This window comes from Dendropsophus ebraccatus, chromosome 13 (genome assembly GCF_027789765.1).
Source record: "Dendropsophus ebraccatus isolate aDenEbr1 chromosome 13, aDenEbr1.pat, whole genome shotgun sequence".
NCBI lineage: Eukaryota > Metazoa > Chordata > Amphibia > Anura > Hylidae > Dendropsophus > Dendropsophus ebraccatus.
Window position 1 is genome coordinate 25,830,538 of NC_091466.1, and position 14,938 is coordinate 25,845,475.

A 14,938-nucleotide genomic window follows, 5' to 3' on the forward strand; every position below is an offset into this window, starting at 1 on the left:
GGGGCATGATGCTAAAGTCTGCCCCAGTCACCCTCCAGTCTGCCTCAGCTACCCCAAGTAGCCCCCAGTCACCCGCAGTCTGCTTAAAGAGGACCTGTCACCCCCCCGTGAAGGGGTGACAGGCTCCCAACCCCCCGTTAGAGCCCCCTATACTTACCTCATTGCGCCGGGTCCCGCTTCCTGAGCCGGTCGGGTGACTGAGATTTCAGCCCCCAAAGGCCGGCGCGCTCGCTCACAGGAGAGGCCGATGCTCATAGAGAATGAGGGAGCATCAGACTCCCCATTCATTCTCTATGTGCATTGGACTCTCCTGTAAGTGCGCACCGGGCTTCGGGCGCTGAAATCTCAGTCACCCGACCGGCTCAGGAAGCGGGACCCAGCGCAATGAGGTAAGTATAGGGGGCTCTAACGGGGGGTCGGGAGCCTGTCACCCCGGCACGGGGGGTGACAGGTTTCCTTTAACCCTTTAAGGACATGGCCCATTTTCGTTTTTACGTTTTCGGTTTTTCCTCCTTGTGTTTAAAAGGTCATAGCACTTGCATTTTTCCACCTAGAAACCCCCATGACCCCTTATTTTTTGCGTCACTAATTGTACTTTGCAATTACAGGCTGAATTTTTGCATAAAGTACACTGCGAAACCAGAAAAAAATTCGAAGTGTGGTGAAATTGAAAAAAAAAACGCATTTCTTTTATTTGGGGGAAATGTGTTTTTACGCCATTCGCCCTGGGGTAAAACTGACTTGTTATGCATGTTCCTCAAGTCGTTACGATTAAAACGATATATAACATGTATAACTTATATTGTATCTGATGGCCTGTAAAAAATTCAAACCGTTGTTAACCAATATACGTTCCTTAAAATCGCTCCATTCCCAGGCTTATAGCGCTTTTATCCTTTGGTCTATGGGGCTGTGCGAGGTGTCATTTTTTGCGCCATGATGTGATCTTTCTATCGGTACCTTGATTGTGCATATACGTCTTTTTGATCTCTTTTTATTACATTTTTTCTGGATTTGATGCGACCAAAAATGCGCAATTTTGCACTTTGGGATTTTTTTGCGCTGACGCCGTTTACCGTACGAGATCAGGAATGTGATTAATTAATAGTTCGGGCGATTACGCACGCGGCGATAGCAAACATGTTTATTTATTTATTTATTTGTTTACTTTTATTTAAAACCTGGGAAAAGGGGGGTGATTCAGACTTTTATTAGGGGAGGGGGCTTTTTACTATTAACAACACTTTTTTTTTTTTTTTTTACACATATACTAGAAGCCCCCATGGGGGACTTCTAGTATATACACTTGGATCTCTCATTGAGATCTCTGCAGCATAGATATGCTGCAGAGATCCATGAGATCGGCACTCGTTTGCTTTCGGCTGCTGCAGCCGGAAGTAAACGAGTGCCGAGCCGAGGACGGCGCCATCTTGGACGCGTCCCCGGCCGGCATCAGTAACGGAGATCGCTCCTCCGGGACAAGGTCCCGGAGGAGCGATCTCCCCCACTAGACACCAGGGAAACGTTGCCTCCGGTAATCGGAGGCAGCTGTCAACTTTGACAGCTGCCTCCGATTAGCTAATTAGCGGGCACGGCGATCAGACCGTGCCCGCTAATAGCGGCGGTCCCGGGCTACACGCGGCACCCGGGATCGCGGCACTTCAAAGCGGGGCCGCCGCGCGGCCCCGCTTTGAAGTGCAAGTGAGGACATAGGACGTACCGGTACGTCCTATGTCCTTAAGAGGTTAACCCTTTAAGGACAGAGCCTGAAATGGCCTTAAGGACAGAGACAAATTTTATGAATATGACCTGTGTCACTTTATTCATTAATAACTTCGGGATGCTTTTACCTATCTGGCTGATTCTGAGATTGTTTTCTCGTGACATATTGTACTTCACATTTCTGGTAAATTGGAGTCGATACTTATAAGGAATCTTTATGGAAAAAAACACCAAAATAACGTGAAAAATATTGAAAAAATGCATTTTTCCAACTTTGGAACTTTTCTGCTTATACAGAAAATGGTTATGCCACCTAAATTATATATTAAATAGCATTAGCAACATGTCTACTTTATGTTGGCAGCATTTATTAAACTATATTTCATTTTTTTTTAGACAATAGGAAGCTTAAAACATTAGCAGCAATTTTCCAAATTTTCAGTAAAATTTCAAAATCAGATATTTATAGGGACCTGTTCAGGTTTAGGCCAGATTCAGACTATGTAACTGTGCGGCTGTATTTGCGGCTGTAATTGTGCGGCGGTATTTTTGGTGGTTCATGCGTACGCTGGAAAGTATACGATATACGGCTGCACAGTGCACACTATGTATGAATCTACGGCCCGATCGTAAACGGACCCGTAAAAAATGAACAAGACCATTGTTTGCGGCTGGACATGCGGCCGAGGATTGACAGGCGGTCCGTACGGAGTACTTCAAAAATAGCCGGCAATGATGCCGAATGCCGATGCCTCTAATAGTTAATATATTAAATTAATAAAACACATTTTCTTTGTAATAAAGTGCCTTTCGTTGGTCAATAATTTAATTCTAACGAATCCATCATTTGGCAATTAAATATACTGTTAAAATAAATAGATATATAAATAAATGTATATTTATATATATATATTTATTTTTTGACAGTATATTTAATTGCACAATGATGGATTCGTTAGAATTAAATTATTGACCAATGAAACTGAATTTATTTCATCGAAAATATGTTTTATTAATTAAATATTAATTAGTACAGGAAGCTTCATATGCCGGCAGTACAGTGACTTCATTGTGCTGCGGACCAGCGAAGAGGACACATCGGGGTGAGTATAGAGCTCTCCCCACCCCCTCCCCAGCACTGCACCCCTCCCAGCAAGGAAGGGAGGGTCAGTTAACCCCTTCCTTGCTGGGATGGGTGCAGTCTGACATCAGTCTGGCCCCCAAGGGGTTAAGGGGGATGCAATACATCCTCCCTTAACCCCTTGGGGGCCAGACTGTAAGCAGCGATCTGTAAAGATGCTGCATACTGTAAGGTGCACAACACCGCTCACAATGATGGGTGTTGTGCTCCTGTTTGTGTGTTTTTTGTGTGTTTCTCCCTTTTTGTTTTTCAGATATCGGTATCCTGGGGATTACGTCGGATTCCGTGGACTACGTCGATGACCAGCGTTTTTTTAATGTTTTTTTTAAATAAAATGGTCAATGAGGGGTGTGGGGGTGTTTTTATTTGAATAAAAAAATTTTTTAACTTGTGTCTTGTCTTTATTTCTTTACTTTATAGACTTAGTAGTGGAAGCCGTCTAATAGACGGAATCCATTACTAAGTTGGGGCCTAGTGTTAGCCGGTATAAAATGGCTAACACTAACCCCCTATTATTACCCCAGTACCCAATGCCACCAGGGGTACTGGGAAGAGCCGGGTGCCAGTGGTCCCGGAGCGTCAAAATTGGCACTCCTGGACCGGGCGGCAGCAGGCTGGTAAGATTTAGGCTGGGGCGGGCCTAAACCAATGGCTCTTCCCACCCTGGTGTTACCAGGCTGCTGTCGTTTGGTTTTTAACCCGGCTGGTTATAAAAATAGGGGGGACCCTATGCGGTTTTTTTAAATTATTTATTTATTTAAAAAAAAAACGCATAGGGTCCTCCCTATTTTTATAACCAGCCGGGTTAAAAACGACAGCAGCCTGGTAACACCAGGGTGGGAAGAGCCATTGGTTTAGGCACTCCCCAGCCTAAATCTTACCAGCCTGCTGCCGCCCGGTCCAGGAGCGCCAATTTTGACGCTCCGGGACCACTGGCACCCGGCTCTTCCCAGTACCCCTGGTGGCATTGGGTACTGGGGTAATAATAGGGGGTTAGTGTTAGCCATTTTATACCGGCTAACACTAGGCCCCAACTTAGTAATGGATTCCGTCTATTAGACGGCTTCCACTACTAAGTCTATAAAGTAAAGAAATAAAGACAAGACACAAGTTAAATTTTTTTTTTATTCAAATAAAAACACCCCCACACCCCTCATTGACCATTTTATTAAAAAAAAAACAACAAACAACCGCTGGTCATCGACGTAGTCCACCGAATCCGACGTAATCCCCAGGATACAGATATTTGAAAAACAAAAAGGGAGAAACACACAAAAAACACACAAACAGGAGCACAACACCCATCATTGTGAGCGGTGTTGTGCTCCTTACAGTATGCAGCATCTTTACAGATCGCTGCTTACAGTCTGGCCCCCAAGGGGTTAAATGAGGATGTATTGTATTCCCCTTAACCCCTTGGGGGCCAGACTGACCGGCTCATTATATGTGCGCTCAGCCGATCAGCCAATCAGCTGAGCGCACATATAATTCTAAATAATTCTTCTAATAATGCTATTGTGATAACATAATTAAAAGAAACATTTGATAGTTTCATTAAAGTAAAGTGATGATTAGTACAGAATGCTCTATTGCCGGCAATATCAATTAACGGCTTACTGGAGCTTCCTGTACTAATTAATATTTAATTAATAAAACACATTTTCGTTGAAATAAAATCAGTTTCGTTGTTCAATAATTTAATTTAAACGAATCCATCATTGTCCAATTAAATATACTGTCAAAAAATATATATATAAATATACATTTATTTATATATATATTTATTTTAACAGTATATTTAATTGCAAAATGATGGAATCGTTTAAATGTAATTATTGAACAATGAAAGGGACTTTATTACAACGAAAATGTGTTTTATTAATTCAATATATTAAACATGAGAGGCATCGGCATCGGCATACTGCAGAGGTTTGCAAACCCCGGTAATAGCGATTCATGTAAACTGTTTCCCTGTTTTCCCAGATGCATTCAGAGGTGTTTGCATCACTTTCTTAAGATTTTATTTGTTATTTTTAGTTGAACCAGATTTCCAAGTAAATGACCGTATGTTTTCAGCCGCATGTCTATTTTTTTCCCACGGCCGTAGTTTCATCCGCACATTTACAGCCGCATAAAAAATACAGCCGCACACATACATAGTGTGAACATAGCCTTAGAGTGTATGATGGAAGGGACACGCGAATCCAGCCCCCAGATGCCCCCCCATCCTCCGAGTCAGTGGGAAGATCGTTTGGGACCTGATCTTCCCACTGCTGGATAAAGGTTACCACCTGTACAGATATAGCTTTTATACCAGCACCCCCTCTTCCGCTCCCTCACTGCCCGAGCTACTGTAGCTTTTGGTGCAATCCAAAAACATCAAAAGCAGTAATAGAGCCCTAATATTTAGCAGCCATGGAGCGGACCCAGCGCTTCTGGATATGAAGGACCCCGTATCGCATCAGGGCAACATTTTCCAGGTGACGTCCCCCACACTGGAAAACAGGAGACCCAGAAGAAGTGCAGAGTGTGGGGTAACAGGGGGATCAGGAAGGACACCATTTTCCAGTGTGATACCTGTCCTGATCGCCCCGGCCTCTGCATACAGGATCGCTTCAAGGCGTACCACATGTCATTGGAGTTCTACATTTTCTAAATTCTATCCCTTATTCCTATTTCAGGGGTCATGTTGATCCATGGATTAATTCGATTGCCATTTTGGAGTCGGGAAGGAATTTTTTTCCCAGTGATGAGGCTACTGTCGTCTGCCTTACAAGGTTTTTTTGCCTTCTTCTGGATCAAAATAGGTTAATTTTGATGGACACCTGTCATTTTCAGCCTTATAAACTAATAATTGGCCTAATACCCCCAAATAAATTAAAAATGGTCCCTTTTCCCCAACTAAATAGGCATGGCTGCCATTCCCATTAGAGGCTTGCCATGATGCAATTACAAAGTCCTTGTTCTGCCAGGAGAGTAGAAACCCCCCACAAGTGACCCCATTCTGGAAACTACACCCCATAAGGAATCTAACAAGGGGTGCAGCCGGGATATGGCCCACTGGTGACGGGCACATTTGTGCCGTGAAAAGGAAAAAAATTGTATTTTTCACTTTCACAGCACATGTTCTACAAATGTGCCCATCACCAGTGGGGTCCATATTCTCACTGCTCCCCTTGTTAGATTCCTTGAGGGGTGTAGTTTCCAAAAAGCAGTCACTTGTGGGGCGTTCCTAGTGTCCTGGCAGTACAGGAGCTTTGTAATTGCGACATGGCCTCCATCCTCTATTCCAGTCTCTAAATGGCGCTCTGTCCCTTTGGTGGCTTGCCCTGTGCCCATATGGCACAATATATCCACATGTGGACATTACCCAAGGGTAATTACCCTACACGTTTTGCATTTGTATTCCCTTTTAACCCCTTGTGGTAATGAAAAAAATCAAGGCTAGACCAACATTTAGTGTAAAAATGTTTACATTTTTATACTAAATCATTGATTTAGTCTTGATTTTTTCATTTTCACAAGGGGTTAAAAGATAAAAAAAACACAATTGGTAGAGCAATTTCCCCCGAGTACGGAAATACCCCACATGTGGACATAAGGCGCCATGTGGCTGCAAGACGGGCTTTTGGAGGCTGGATTTGGCTGGAATGGATTTTCAAGGGCCATGTTGTATTTAAAAGGACCCTGTGTTGCCAAGACAGTTGAAACTCTCCACAAGTGACCCCATTCTGGAAACTACACCCCTCAAGGAATCTAACAAGGGGTGCAGTGAGCATATGGACCCCACTGGTAACGGGCACAAATGTGGAAATGTAGGTTTAGCCTTGAATTTTTCATTTTCACAAGGGGTTAAAATAAAAAAAACACAAAATGTGTAGAGCAATTTTCCCTGAGTCCGTAAATACCCCACATGTGGACATAAAGCGCCATGTGGGTGCAGAACAAGCCTCCGAAGGGAAGGAGCGCCATTTTAGAGGCTGGATTTGGCCAGAATGGATGATAAACGCCATGTTGCATTTACAGAGCCCTCGTGCTGCCAAGACAGTAGAAACCCCCCACAAGTGACCCCATTCTGGAAACTACACCCCTCAAGGAATCTAACAAGGGGTGCAGTGAGGATTTGGACCCCACTGGTGACGGGCACATTTGTGCAGTGAAAGTGAAAAAATGTAACTTTTCACTTTCACGTCACATTGTTCCACATTTGTGCTAGTGGGGTCCATATCCTCACTGCACCCCTTGTTAGATTCCTTGAGGGGTGTAGTTCCCAGAATGGGGTCACTTGTGGGGGGTGTCCAGTGTTTTGGCAGCACGAGGGCTGTGTAAATGCGACATGGCCCTTGAAATCCTTGAAATGACGAAATATAACGGAGGCGTTGAAATTCACTAGGCGCTCCTTTGTATCTGAGGCTTGTGGTTGCGTCAAATAGCGCAATAGGGCCACATGTGGGATATTTCTATAAACTGCAGAAACGGGGCAATAAATATTGGGGTGCATTTCTCTGGTAATAGGTTTATAATTATGAAAGATATTGGATTATAGTTAAATTTTCAATTTTCTTACACACTTAGCTTTTATTTCTGTGACCTAAAGGGTTAAAACACTTTCTGGATGTGCTTTTGCACAGTTTGGGGGGTGCAGTTTCTGAAATTGGGTGCTTTGTGGGGCTTCATAACATACAGTCCCCTCACATACACTTCAAACGTCAACTGGTCCCTTGAAAAATCAGATTATGAAACTCTTGTGAAAATGCTGCTAAACTTTGAAGCTTTCCATTGTCTTATAAAGTTAAAGGCAAGTTTAATAAATGCCGCCAACATAAAGTAGACTTATTGCTTATGCTATTTAATATATAATTTATGTGGCATAACCATTGTCCTTAGCACAAAATTTCAAAGTTAGAAAAAATTCAATTTTTCACGTTATTTTGGGGTTTTTCATAAACATAGGCTGTAAGTATCGACTCAAATTTACCAGAAATATAAAGTATAACTATCTGAGAATGAGCCGGATAGGTAACAGCATCCTGAAGTTATTAATGCATAAAGTGACACACGTCATATTCCTGAAATTTGGTCCGGTCCTTAAGGCCATTTTGGGCTCTGTCTTTAAGAGGTTAAAAAAATCTCAAGTCTTTCAGTACTTATCATCTGTTGTATGTCCTGCAGGAAGTGGTGTATTCTTTCCAGCCTAGAGAGCAGCAGAGGTTTTCTACATGGATTTGCTACTGCTCTGGACAGTTCCTGACATGGACAGAGGTGGCAGCACAGACTGGAAACAATATACCACTTCCTGCAGGACATACAGCAGCTGATAAGTACTGGAAGACAGAAAATATTTAAATAGAAGTAAATTACAAATCTATATAACTTTCTGACACTAGTTAATTTTAAAGAAAACATTTTCTCTAGAGAATTTTACCTAGTTGAGCTTAAATATATCACCACATTGGTATCATACACTAACTATTATTGACTATATGAGTGCTATTATAATGTTAGTGTACAGATCCTGTGTAGACCTTGTATCTGACCACAGTATGGCGGTATTATTGGTCATATATGTGCTTGTATAGTGGTAGTGTACAGATCCTATAGCTGGTATCCGACCACTGTATGGCAATATTTTTGCATATATAAGTGCTTGTATAGTTGTAGTGTTGTACAGATCCTGTGTAGACATTGTATCTGACCACTATATGGCGGTATTATTGGTCATATATGTGCTTGTATAGTAGTAGTACACACATGATCATGTCATTAGGTAAATCCTAGCTATTTTATTTTTCTTGTATTGTTCATAGTGTAATTTACAAATGAATGTGAGAAGTGATAGTTGGCTCCATCCTAGGTGTTGTGTGACATTGTGTATTTTCTGTCATATGGCAGGGATTATATTGAATATGGGCTGCTGGGATATCACTGCCGCGCCTGCTATTTAGTCCCAGTCCAGCCCTGCTCCTAGGTCTGGATGAGTCCCGTACACTAGGTTCCATACCTACTCTAACTTAGGGGTTATCCAGGATAAGAATAAACACAGCTACTTTCTTGCAAAAACAGCACCAGCCCTGTCCTCCGGTTGTGTGTGGTACTACAATTCACTACTGCTAAACCTGAGCCAAACTGAGGACAGGAGAGGTGCTGTTTCTGGAAGAAAGCGGACATGTTTTTCTAAGCCTGGATAAGACTTTAGTCGCCTTCCGACATGAGTCGCTCACCTTCAAGCGCTGCACTTGTCTGGTTATTCTGATATCTATCTATTGCGTTTTTATGAGAGAGAAAAGTAGATTTAGAGCCCTTTCTACTGGGTGCCTTTCTTAGTCTGGCCTCTCCCCATTGACCTTTCTAGCACGGGAGACCCCGCCAGGAGCATTAACTCCAGCCAGCTTAGCTCAATGGATCACTAAGGCACGCAAGCTCCCTCACCACGTCAAGGTGAAGGCACAAAGAGGGAGCCCTCCCACCCTCCCACAAGCTCTACAAAGTCTTACGTAGCTTGTGCTTAACCAGAATCTAGTGGTTTTAGTTAAGTTTAAGTCTAGTTGGTTTAGTTAGTTTAAATCTGGTCTAGTTAAAGATTTAAGTCCGATGCTTAAGTTAAGTTGAGTTAAGATTAAGTTGTTAAAATTTAGATTGGAGCAGAGATCAGTTGAGGTGATGCTCTACATGTAGATATCGTCGTCATCATTATCAGCATCTTCTTTGTCAGTAATGACGGGATGATATTGATTTGACCACTCCGGGCACACAAAGCTGAACTTATTAAGCATTTGCTGATCTTCAGGTTTGATGATGTTTGGTGGTTCAGCAAATTTCATAGGTTCTTCAGCATTGAGGTCAACAGAGGATGTCATCATGATTGCTGGTGGAACAATGCTCCCGGCTTCCACGTCCTCCCAATTGATATCCGAGAAGAATGGATGGCTCCTGATGTCCTCTTTGACTCCCAGCCGCTCGAACTGGTCTTTACGCAGCAGGCTTTTTAAGATGTTAACTGCGTCGTCAGTAAGGGACTTTGGGTAGTCTGGAGTATGACAGAGGACAGAGATTTCTGTTTCGGTCTGGTCTCTTCCATAAAATGGACGCTTGAAGGTCAAGAGATTGTAGAGGATGACGCCAATGGCGAAATAGTCGACTCCTCTCCCATGTAGCTGGCGTTTTATCATCTCTGGGGCTGCATATCCTGGTGTACCTCCGCACACAGTTCTGGTCAGGTTATAGACATTTGTCACAGCAAAGCCGAAATCTGTTATTTTTATGTGGCCTTCTCTGGTGAGAAGTATATTTTCTGGCTTCAGGTCCCGATGGATAATATTTCTTCTGTGCAGGAACTCTGTGCCACATACCACTTCGGCTGTGATGAACTTTACTGTGTCGGTATCAAGAGGCGAGTGCTTTTTGACAAATTCAAACAGGTCCCCTCCGGTGGCCAGTTCCATCACATAACAGGCAAAGTTTGGCGTGTGAAAAGCGGCCAAGCCATGCATCAAGTATGGGCTTTCATGAGATAGTTGCAGGATATGGCGTTCTTTAAAGCTGACGTGCCTCTTCTCTGTCACTTTAATGGCAACAAATTCACTGCGGATGATGTCTTTTGCCAAGAGGACTTTACCGAAGGTTCCTTCTCCCAGTGAATGGTAGAAGGTGAAGCAGTCCAATGTTAGGGGGACTGTAACAGGTGAGGTGTCTTTAGAGTTGTCAGGGTCTTCTTTGGATGACGGATTCCTGATGTTACTGGGTCCTGGCATTTCACAGGAACGTTCTTCATTGAGTTTAGATGTTCTTCTCCATTTTGAATTAATGATCCATTCCCAACATTTTTGCAGTTGGGCTAAGAACGGGATCTTGGCACTTTTCTGGGCTTCATGGTCCTTCTTCGGTCCGTCGTGGTCCTTCTTCGGTCCGTCGTGGTCCTTCTTTGGTCCTTCCTCTTCGGTCTCCTGTTGATGCTTCTCTTCATATCGTGCCATATAGTGCTGGGCATACAGGAACTCCACGCTATGAATCCGGTCACACAATTCCTGATATTCCTCTTCCATGGCTATTTGGCCCACATAGTGCAAGGCACATATGTCATCCATGTTGTTGGTTTGGTCACACCATCGTTGGTAGTCCTCTAACGTGGCTTCTTGTTCAGCGTAGTATAGGGCCCTCAGGTCATCCAGGTTGTGGTACTGGTCACACAGTAGTTGGTGCTCCTGCAGTATGGCTTCCTGTATACGGCTATCTGTTACAAAGGAAAAGAATAGATGTGTGAATTAATAGAAAGAGGTCATATAGGGAATATAGGAGGCTTATTTTTACAGAGTGGACACAAAAAGGTAATAATACTACAGAGGGGGCAAAGAGGGGTCCTAATTCCACTGAGGGGACGCAGCATGTCATAATACTACAAAGGGGGCACAGAGGAGATTGTATAGGACAGAGGGGGCTCCGAAGCATCCTATTATTACAGTGGGGGCAGAGACAGCTTTACTACTACACAGAAGATATAGTGGATCCAAATATCAAAGAGGGGCCCTAGTACTAAAGAGGGGACACAGAGGCATTGTTATAATACAGGTACATCCTAATACCACAGAGGGGGCAAAACAGGTCCCAGTGCTATAAAGGGGGCACAGAGGGGTCATTATACCTCCCAGAGGGTGATGGGGTTAGTGATGTTACAGAGAGGGAAAGCGGAAAACATTACAAATTGGTGCGAAATTCAGTCCCTAGTTTCTGGCCATATGCCATGTACTGCCGCTTTAATGCCCTTTTGTGACCGAGAAAACCACAATGAATGTACACTGCAATACATTGCTTTTACTATACATATATTATAGTATTGCAGTATATTGTACTAGCTGAGTCTGTTGGGAATGGAAAGTGGAATCTGATTGGTTTCTAGGGGCAACTGAGACAGTTTCACTTTCCACCATGTTTGATAAATCTCCCCCAATGTTCTTTATCCTGTATGGTGAACGTGGGGCATGAAAAACATCCACACATCCCACAATAAAAGTGAAAAAGGACGATAAACTCCTATGGACAGCAGCTTCAGTTTATATTCCTGGGATATAAAAGATGGCTGCCTGCCTCACGCATCCCTAGGAAGACGAGTAAAACCGATCAACAAGGCCCCAAATACTAAAATTACCTAATGGGGTGGGGACAACAAAGGTGAGTGGTTCACAGGACACCATGCAGCTTACAGCCACTACTGGAGGGGGTAACTACTGTGTGGGGGCGCTATTCCCATGAATCAGCCCCACTGTGTGTGTTCTATGGAGCCCTAAGGATGCATGTACAATTCCAGTTGTTGGTCCTACCTGTGGCGTCCATCAGAGGGATGATAATGCTGTGGCTGGAAGATTTCCTCTTCTTACATGTCATCCGGGCCCAGGCACTTTGCAGGCAGGCTAAGACACGGTTCTTTCTTGGCTTCTTGGTTGTAGTTGGCTGCTCCTGACCGTCATCATCATCATCTCCTCTGTCCTTGTCTCTCCTCTCGTCCTCTCCATAATTCTTCTCCTTCTCTTCTGTGTCTCCTTCAAGATGATTCCTCTTGTTTTTTGCCTTCATTTTAGGTTGTGGTCAAATCTATATCGATGATCCAATCCAAGTGATGATATCAGTAAGTGAGAGCGATCCCTCCCATGTATCTCTGCTGAGCGGCAGTTATCAACTGATGGAATGTTACCTGTGCAGCTAAGTGTACAATGTCTGTGTGATGTCATAGCCTTTCCTTTGTGATGTCATCAGCTTTCCTTTGTGATGTCATCAGCTTTCCTTTGTGATGTCAAAGATCAACAGAGTTCCATAGTCTTGTGAGTGAGGGAAGAAATGCACCAACATATATGTGTATAATGTGTATAGATACTAACTATATATATATATATATATATATATATATATATATATATATATTATACTTTTGGAAAAGAAAAAAACAATTAATTTGCTTTACAAAAAATAAAGAGGTTCTGTCTCGGTATCATGTTACAATATCTGTGTATTTTACTGTATAAATGTCCGAAGCAGAAATAGGCCAATAGAATTTGGTTACCCGCTGGTTTTAATGTATTTTGTAAAGTTAATAAAAATATTAAAATCAGGCATTTTTGTTAGAAATTTTATATTAAGATATATAAAGAGTTTTTTTTCTGCCAATTCATCCCATTTTACTGAGACTGTTCTTCTTACTGACCCCCCTCTTCATATATACACAACAATGGGGGGCTGTGCTGTGTGTTTCTGTAAATCTTTTACATACAAACAAATTATTACAACAATAATAACAACGACAATAATATAAATACCGTATAGCTGTAGGGTGTAGAAACAGTATATACAAGTCCACCCAGGTATTAGCTGCTCCAGCCTCATTCTCCCCATACACATCAGTGTAATAACAGCCACATGTGCAAACCACAACCACACTAATAACCCTCCTAACCTCATCTGTGCACAATACCCAACATCACATATACTAACCCCCTGGGCTGCTGGTATCGTCTCACACCAAATAACTGTGCCCACACCCAACACCACACACTAATATACAATAGTGTAGTGCTGTGTGTACATAGGAGAGTTAGATACAGCAACTCATCTGAGTGTATTACACCAAAGGCCGCCTGGCTTCCCTCATACTCAGTGGTGGACATATCACTTGTGCAGCCGCTACGGCTGCACAGGGGCCCCGGGCAACACAGGGGCCCGCCAGGCTCAGACTATGAGCCTCAGCCTAGCGGGCCCCTCCACTGCCATGATAGGCTTAGATACAGCAGCTCAGTAGACAGTATCGCACATGATAGGCTTAGATACAGCAGCTCAGTAGACAGTATCACACAAGATAGGCTTAGATACACGAGCTCAGTAGACAGTATCACACATGATAGGCTTAGAAACACCTGCATGTTGCAAGTAATATACTGTGTGATCTTGAAAGTTTTATTACCATCGCTGGATACAAAATCCACTGCCCTTACCACATTCGGGCAAGCCACACGGCAGTGGATTTTGTATCCAGCGATGATAATAAAACTTTCAAGATCACACAGTATATTACTTGCAACACGGAAGGTGTCATTTATTATGCTACCTGTCGTGTAATCTCATTTATGTAGGACTCGCCTCGCGGAAACTGAAAACAAGGGTCCGAGAACATGTCCTAGACAATCTGGCGAGAGATGGAAAAGGAAGAATCTATACCCAGCGGAAACCAATTGCCAGACACTGTAAGATGGCACATGATGGGAATGCAAGCCTCCTGAAGATAAGAGACATTGACAGAGTCCACATTGGAAGAAGAGGAGGGGATTGGAAATTTTTTTTTGGCACAGATGAAATGCGTTGGATCGTTAGGATCGACTGTGTAAGTCCTAGAGCAGGGGTACTCAACAACTTTTAGTGGAGGTCCACTTACCGGGGTCTATTGTCAGGTGAAGGTCCGAGCTGAACATCAGTAGGAAACGTTGTTTTGTTAATTTTCACAAACGTTCAACTATTTACATACAGAATTGCTGCTTATTAGCAGGAAAACGGGCATTTTTTCTCTCTCAACAGCCCTTTGATATTAGGTACAAAAGGGGTGACTGCCCTGGTAGTATATAACCCCCCTGTTGCTCCCCCAGTAGTGTATAGCCCCCTGTTGCTCCCCAGTAGTGTATAGCCCCCTGTTGCTCCCCCAGTAGTATATAACCCCCTGTGAGCTCTCCCCCTGTAGTATATAGCCCCCTGGGGAGCTCCCCCCAGTAGTATATAGCCCCCTTGTGAGCTTCCCCCAGTAGTATGTAGCCCCCCTGTGCTTCCCCCAAGTAGTATATAGCCCCCCTGTGAGGTCCCCCAAGTAGTATATAGCCCCCCTGTGCTCTCCCCCTGTAGTATATAGCCCCCTGTGAGCTCCCCCCAGTAGTATATAGCCCCCCAGTAGTATATAGCCCCCCTGTGCGCTCCCCCAGTAGTATATAGCCCCCCCCCCAGTAGTATATAGCCCCCCTGTGCGCTCTTCCCCCTGTAGTATATAGCCCCCTGTGAGCTCCCCCCAGTAGTATATAGCCCCCCAAGTAGTATATAGCCCCCTGTGAG